Source organism: Salvia miltiorrhiza, chromosome 4 (assembly GCF_028751815.1).
Source record: "Salvia miltiorrhiza cultivar Shanhuang (shh) chromosome 4, IMPLAD_Smil_shh, whole genome shotgun sequence".
Lineage (NCBI taxonomy): Eukaryota > Viridiplantae > Streptophyta > Magnoliopsida > Lamiales > Lamiaceae > Salvia > Salvia miltiorrhiza.
Genome location: NC_080390.1, coordinates 31,946,645 through 31,953,795, shown reverse-complemented (window position 1 = coordinate 31,953,795; position 7,151 = coordinate 31,946,645). Strand labels below are relative to the sequence as shown.

At 38.5% G+C, this 7,151-nt stretch overlaps 1 non-coding gene across 1 annotated transcript; it reads right to left on the bottom strand.

Moving 5' to 3' along the window:
- Positions 1-5,883: 5,883 nt before the first annotated feature.
- On the bottom strand, positions 5,884-5,990 carry LOC131024020 (small nucleolar RNA R71). Its single transcript, XR_009101616.1, has one exon. It is a non-coding gene; the product is annotated as a small nucleolar RNA R71 (small nucleolar RNA).
- Positions 5,991-7,151: the final 1,161 nt, after the last annotated feature.

Below are 7,151 nucleotides of genomic sequence, written 5' to 3'. Positions count from 1 at the left end.
AAATCTCCTTTTCCTTCGATATATAAAGATATACTTAAATTTCTATAAATCAATAACTTAATGCACCAAATTTTTAGATGAAAAACCTAATATATACACCAAATTAATCTCATACTAACAAATTATAAGAATATCTATCGTCGTCAAACATTTAAATATATCTTCTCTGCCACTAGATTTGATAGTTATATAATTGTAAAACAAAAAACCGATCACAAATAAGTTAAGAGTAAGCTTAGATGAATATATTATACAATTAGGAGTTAGGAAAACTACTCTGAATAATTTAATCAGGTGTCACACTCGGTAACAAGAATCGACAAATATTGATAATGTAAGATATCATATAATATTGGGTTTATTATTTTAATTATCTCTCTTTTCAGTGGTTGTTTGTGATTGGGATTCATTTTGTATCAGCCTCCACACAGGTTGCTTTTTGTATAGTACAATAGTTAGGTTTACAATTATTAAATGAAAAGAAAAAAAAAATCAAAAATAGAAGAAAAGAGCTTTGAACTTGGAAAAGAAATTATGTTATGATTTGAATCCCAAGTGACCAAGTCCCATCCTCTATTGCATCAATGAGCCGTACATATTTTAGAGACACTCGATGTTATTTTATGTCCCGAACTTTCAGCATTTTTCACAAAATATCTCGAACTTTAATTTTTTCCTAAAAAATTTCGAACTTTCAATTTTTTTCATAAAAGATATACTAATATTTTGGGAGAAAATGAAATTTCACGATATTTTATGAAAAACGCTAAAAGTTCGGAATATAAAATACTATTAACTCTATATTTTTATCCTATATATGAATAGTTGCTAGAAAATATAAACATATACCTACATTATTTTATAAAAACCTACTTTAACTATATCTATATATTCACAATCTTACTGATGATCCCGCTCGAGAGATTTTAAGAAATTGAGATTAAATTCGTGAGAATTGAATGATAGCTAGAAAACTTGAGAGAAATATAAAGATTAATTAAGAGCATTTTTTTTCAAACGAGAATATTATTGTACTCTTCAAGCGAAAAAAGAAATTGAAATGCTTATTATATTTTCATATATATTTGCTAGCATCAATTCCACCAGCGGTGCAAGAATGAAAATCCAATAACAAATTTGGACCAGACAAAATGAACTTTCACAAAAAAAAAAAAAAAAAAAAAGGTTTCCAAGATTGAATTTTCTGCAAGTATATGTAACACCAATCGTCAAACAAATACACTAGCGTATTTTATAACCTTTCATTTTGAAGTTGATAAGATTAATATAACTGGATGATTATATTCCCCTCCTTTTATTTAGTATAGCTTCTTATTAAAAATAATAATAATAATAATAATAATAAATAATAATAATAAATAATTATAAATTTACTATTTTACCTTACCACCTTTAACTCTCAAATTAACTACCTTATAGCCCGCCTCCAAATTAAATACTATATAGCCTGTTGGGAATCCCATGGAATATCAGGTTTTATTTTGATAATACCAAAATCCTTAGGTTTAATTTGTAATAGACTAGAACTGTTTTGAACTCAAGTGTTAGAGTTCGTTTCTAGTTTAGTTAGCAGTTCTGAAGACTGAAGACTGAAGGACTGAAGACTAAAGATATCAACTGAAGTATCAGTTGAAGAATCAGTTCAGAACTGATTACTTAATGCGTGCTTCGAGGACTCAGCAGACTGATACTAAAGTCAAGTATCAGTTAAACATTCTTCCTCGGACTGAACTTCCAACGTTCAAATGAAGTCACGTGCTTACACAGTACAGCCGCATTAAATGCAGAGATCTCAGGATCATCCCTCTCTGCAGAGGTCATTCCTATTTGGTGGCTACTTTATCAGAGACGTCACATCTCCTGTCCCTCAAGAGAGCCGTTTCCACCAAACAAGGAACCTCGAAGATTGAAGCCTCAGCCCAAATTCGAAATGCTCTCCAACGGAAGAAATCTTGAAGACGTTCTCCGCCAACGGATCTATTCAAGACCTCTCCAATAAATAGCGCTCGAGGATCAACTTCAATCTTCACCGATTCAACGACCTTAGCTGAAGCTCTGCCGAAATCACCACTCAGCCCAAAGCTTAATCTCCCCAAAGCTTGAATCGAAGAAGAGAATTCCAAAGCCAAAATCAGTCACTACTGATTACACACATTCTCTTAGACCTTAGGCATATATTTGTTTACCCAGAAGCCCAGGTCAAAACTTGCTCCAAAGAACTTGTTCTTTGAAGTCTAGTTGGCAAGTTTTTCAAACCTCCTTTCGTGAGAAAGAAGCCGAGTGTTTGAGTGAAAAGGAGTTTAGGAAGGTACTCTGACTCGTGAGATCCTAGTGCAAGGTCGTGCTAGGAGTGAGAAATCCGACGCGAGTGAAGCGTGGGTACTGAAGTAAGGTCTCTTCAGTGAAACAGTTGTGTGCACCCGGCAAGCACACAGTTCGGTTTGCAGTGCACCAGTTAAGCACTTGCGGAGTGGATTGTTGGTCTGATCAACCGACCGTGGATGTAGGAAAGTGTTTTCCGAACCACGTAAAACTCTCTGTGTTATTTACAGCTTTCAGTCTTTACATTCTTATATGTGTTCTTACTGTTGATAAACTGAATACTGAATAACTGCAAAGAGAAACCTAAGACTAACAACGTGCTCAACCGAGGCTATTCCGAAACAAGTTTATTTCCGCTGCGTGTGATATCAGTCTGACTGATCTATCATCTGATAGTCAGTAAGACTTATATCATCTCTATTTTAGCAAACTCGACTGAAGCCCTTACGTGCATCAGTTAAGTTCCAATGACTTAACTGATAACTCCTTACTGAAGAGTTTTCAGTATCAGTCGTCATCCCTGTTTGGTCAAAACTATTTTCAGTCAACAGGTGTCATAGTTTGCGTGTAAAATTTCGTTTTGATCTCATTCTTGAGATCCATCTTCTTTTAGAGGAAATTGTAAAAATAGGCCATAGGTGTATTCCCCCCCATACACCTATTCGAGACCCTCCGGACCTAACAATTGATATCAGAGCAGGTTGTTCGCAAGAACAGTCTGTTTCTGACTAGGTTCTAATTGAACTAGATCCTTTTTCTCAAAGGTCTCGAAAAACCCTTCTCTTTCAAGTAGTGCTTGTTATTTGCTCTTATCTGCTGTTATCTATTGTTATGGAGACTAACCATGGCAGGTTATCTTCTTTACCTATGTTTAGTATTGAAAAATACGACATATGGAAATTTCAGCTTGAAAGCTTCCTCGTTGCCCAACATTGCCGAATGTGGGAAGTCATCACCAATGGACTAATCATCATCACCGAAACTGTCAAAAGAATTCCAGTTGATCCTTCCCTGGATCCATTCGATGAAGTCCAGAACAAGCAGAAGGCAGACTTCACCACAGAAGAAAGGAAGCAAGATGAGCTTGACAATCTTGCCAAGTGTATCATCTCCAGCACTGTACCAGACAAGCATGTCACCAAAATCATCAAGTGTCAAAGTGCAAAGGAGATGTGGGGGAGTTGATTTATGCTTAATTTACTCTATTTTTAAGGGTTTGTTTGTGCATGTTTTAAGATAATCTTCTGGAAATTGGTGCGTTTATGGTGTATTTTATGCTTTGCAGGAGATTTAGGCTTTCGAGATGGAAGAATGCAGTTTTGAATGAATTTGGAAGAATTTGGCGTTCTCCAGGTGTTCTGGTTTCCAGAGCAGAGGAACCGACATTTCCAGAGCAGAGAAATCACCATTCCTCTGGAGTCAGAGAAATCAAAGTTCAGTGCAGCGAAATCCACGAACGCCAGAGGAATCGAAGCGAGCGCGGAAACGCCAGAGGACTCATAAGGTGCCAGAGGAGTCGCCATTCCGGAGCGCTAGTCGAGGCCAGAGGAGTCGAGGTCAGAGGAGTCGATGCCAGAGAATTCGCTTCCCCGCTGCCAGAGCGGAGAAATGCCAGAGCGGAGGTCCATTTCTCTGGCGCAACCTATTCCGCTGGCGAGGTCAGAGAAATCACCTATTCCTCTGGCAATACCATTCCTCTGGCGATAGCAGAGAATTCGTCATTTCTCGGGCGCGACCCGTTTCCCGAGAGACAATCGTTCCTCTGGCGAGAGCTGCGATGTTGGCAAAAGTGGGAGTATTTTCCGGAGTGCGCATCCAGCTAGAGAGTTGCCTTATTTCACACGATTCTATTACCTTTAGAATTCTACTTTGCATGGCAACTTCCATGTTGATCGGAAGGAAATCTGAAAACTATAAATAGGTCATCTTTTGACCTATTGAAGACATCCGAGAACCCTAGCATTCATACTTTAGTTTTTAGCTTTAGAATTTTATTGCTTTCTAGTTTTAAGGCTTGAATCAAGATTGAAGATTCAAGCCGCTACTTCAGTTTTTATTCGGTTTTTATACAATTCAGTTTTTACAATTGCTTTCTTTTTTTTAATTATGTTTAAGTTTTATTTCAGTATATCTGGCTAGTTTCTTTTAGCTGATTCTAGGGTTTGTAAATAATTGATTGAATTTATGTGATTTATTTGTTAATACCTTTGTGCCTTCCAGTTTATGATTCATAATTCCTGGTGCTTAATTTCTTGTGAATTATCTGATCAATAGTTTGCATGTTTAGCTATTCCGTTTGAGACCTAGCGGAGATAACTGTTTAGCGGATTCAGGAATGTATGATATGATTTTAACCTTGAGACCTAGCGGAGATATGTGGATCATAGGGAGCTATTCTTAGGAGCTATTGGGGGTTAGTAGATTTTCTTGAGACCTAACGGAGATAGATAATTTACTAATCCACGATCGTTTCTGCTCTAGCGAGAGTAATTGATTAATTAAGTGATCTCTCATCATAACTGGATTAAATTGGTACATAGGATTAATAGATTTATTGCATAGATTTAGTTAATGAATTTACTACCCTAGGATCAGTTGTCTTTTATATTTGATTCTTCTACGTGCTTTTATTTACTACTATTTGAGTTTAGTGTTAATTAAACCTTCCTACTTTCGTTTGCCTGAATATTACTAGAGTTTAATTAGGATTACTTAGAGTGATTCGTTATAATAGTCCCTGTGGATACGATACTCGGTTACTAATTATTTACTACAATTGCATCGTGTTAGTTGCGATATTTGTTGCTAAGAAATTAGTGATCAACTTTTTGGCGCCGTTGTCGGGGACTATTTAGAATTTACTTTAATATTTCTGATTAGACTTAAGCATTATTTCAGGCGTTATAAGTTTTTATTTTATTTTTAGTTTTTAAATTTCTGTTTTTGTTTGTTGTCTCAGGCGTGTATTAACACGAGATCCAAAGGAAAGGAACATCTAGTACCTTTGAACTTGGAAATCGAAAAGCAATACAAAAGAGACAACCGCGAAAAGAAGAAGCAAGCAATGGCAGAGCAACAGAATAACATGGACCTTGAAACTCTTGTGCGAGCTGTGACACACCTTCAGAGGCAGCTAGACGAAGAGAGAGAGAGCGCAACCGGGCTCCTCCACCAGAGCCACCACTGAATCACATGTATCAGCCTCGAGTTGATCAATTCCAAGGAGGCAGCTGGGGACCAACTGTGCAGGCTAACACGTTCGAGCTGAAGCCAGGATTGATAAACATGGTGCAAGCTGAACAGTTTAGTGGAATGGCTGATGAAAATCCGCATGTTCACATCACTCAGTTTCTAGATATCTGCGACACTATTAAGCAGAATGGAGTGCCACCAGATGCCATCAGAATGAAGATGTTTGGATTCTCTCTCAGAGACAGAGCAAAGGAGTGGTTCAAGAGTTTGGACAGAGGTGCTATTACTGGATGGGAGGATTTGTGTAGAGCTTTCCTGGCAAAATACTTCCCTGCTTCTAAAGCTCAGAAAATCATTGCAGAGATTTCTCACTTTTCCCAGCTAGGAGATGAGACCATTCATGATGCCTGGGAAAGATTTCGTGAGCTGCTCAGGAAATGCCCACAACATGGTTTCACAGAGGATCAGCAAATCATTCACTTTTATAATGGTTTGACTGGTTTGACAAAAAGTATGGTGGATGCTACTGCAGGTGGATGTCTTCTCCATAGAAATACAAAGAAAGCTTATCGTGTGATAGAAGAGATGGCCTCCAACAGTTATCAATGGCCGAATGACAGAAATTCCACGAGAAGAATTGCAGCTGTGAATGAGGAGAGAGATGATTTTAAGGAGAAATATGAAACTCTTCAAAAGCAGTATGAGTTGGAGAGAAAGGCAATGCTAGCTAAAATTCCTCAGCAGCCGAGTTTACCTGATGTGTCGCAACTGGAAGATGCTAATTATGTCCAGCGGCAGTACCAATTCAATAGACCAAACTATCAAGGACATCAGGGCGGCAATCCACCGTATCATCCAAATAATAGGAATCATCCAAATTTTTCCTATTCAAATCCCAACAATGCTTTGCAGCCTCCACCTGGATTTTCTGTTTCTAGTGGGGGAGTCATCAATGAGCCAAAGAAAGATTCAATGGAGGAAATGATGAAGCAAGTATTGGTGAAGGTCACCGGGATGGAGGCAAACTCGGCAAACTTGGGAACCAAAATGTTCATCATGGAGCAAAATGTGTCAGCACTGTCCAAGCAAATGCAGATATTGGAGACTCAAGTTGGTCAGATGGCCAACCAAGCAGCTGCGCAGCACAAGCCAGGCCAATTTCCTAGCAACACTCAGTTCAATCCGAAGAGCCAACATCAACAGCCTCAGCAAAATCAGCAATGTCATTCCATCCGGGTGGTTGATAATTCAGTTGAGGATGAAGAGCAGCGGAATCATGCAGAGCAGAGGAATCACCATTCCTCTGCAGAGCAGAGGAATCGTACAGAGCAGCGGGATGGCAGGGACGGCAAGGATGGCAAGGAAAAAAATGTAGAGATTATGGAGGATGATGACCTGGAGACGATTGTGTGCGATTCGCCACCTACTTCTAAGGTATCGTTGAATACCTCTGCTGTTAAGAAGCCCATTCCTACTCCTACGTTTCCCAGGCCAGAGTACAAGCCTGTAGCACCTTTCCCTCTTCCATCCCCGAGGCCAAGATTAGATGAGCAAAGCTCCAAATTTTTGGAGACATTTAAGAAGTTGGCTGTGAATATTCCTTCCGTGGAGATCTT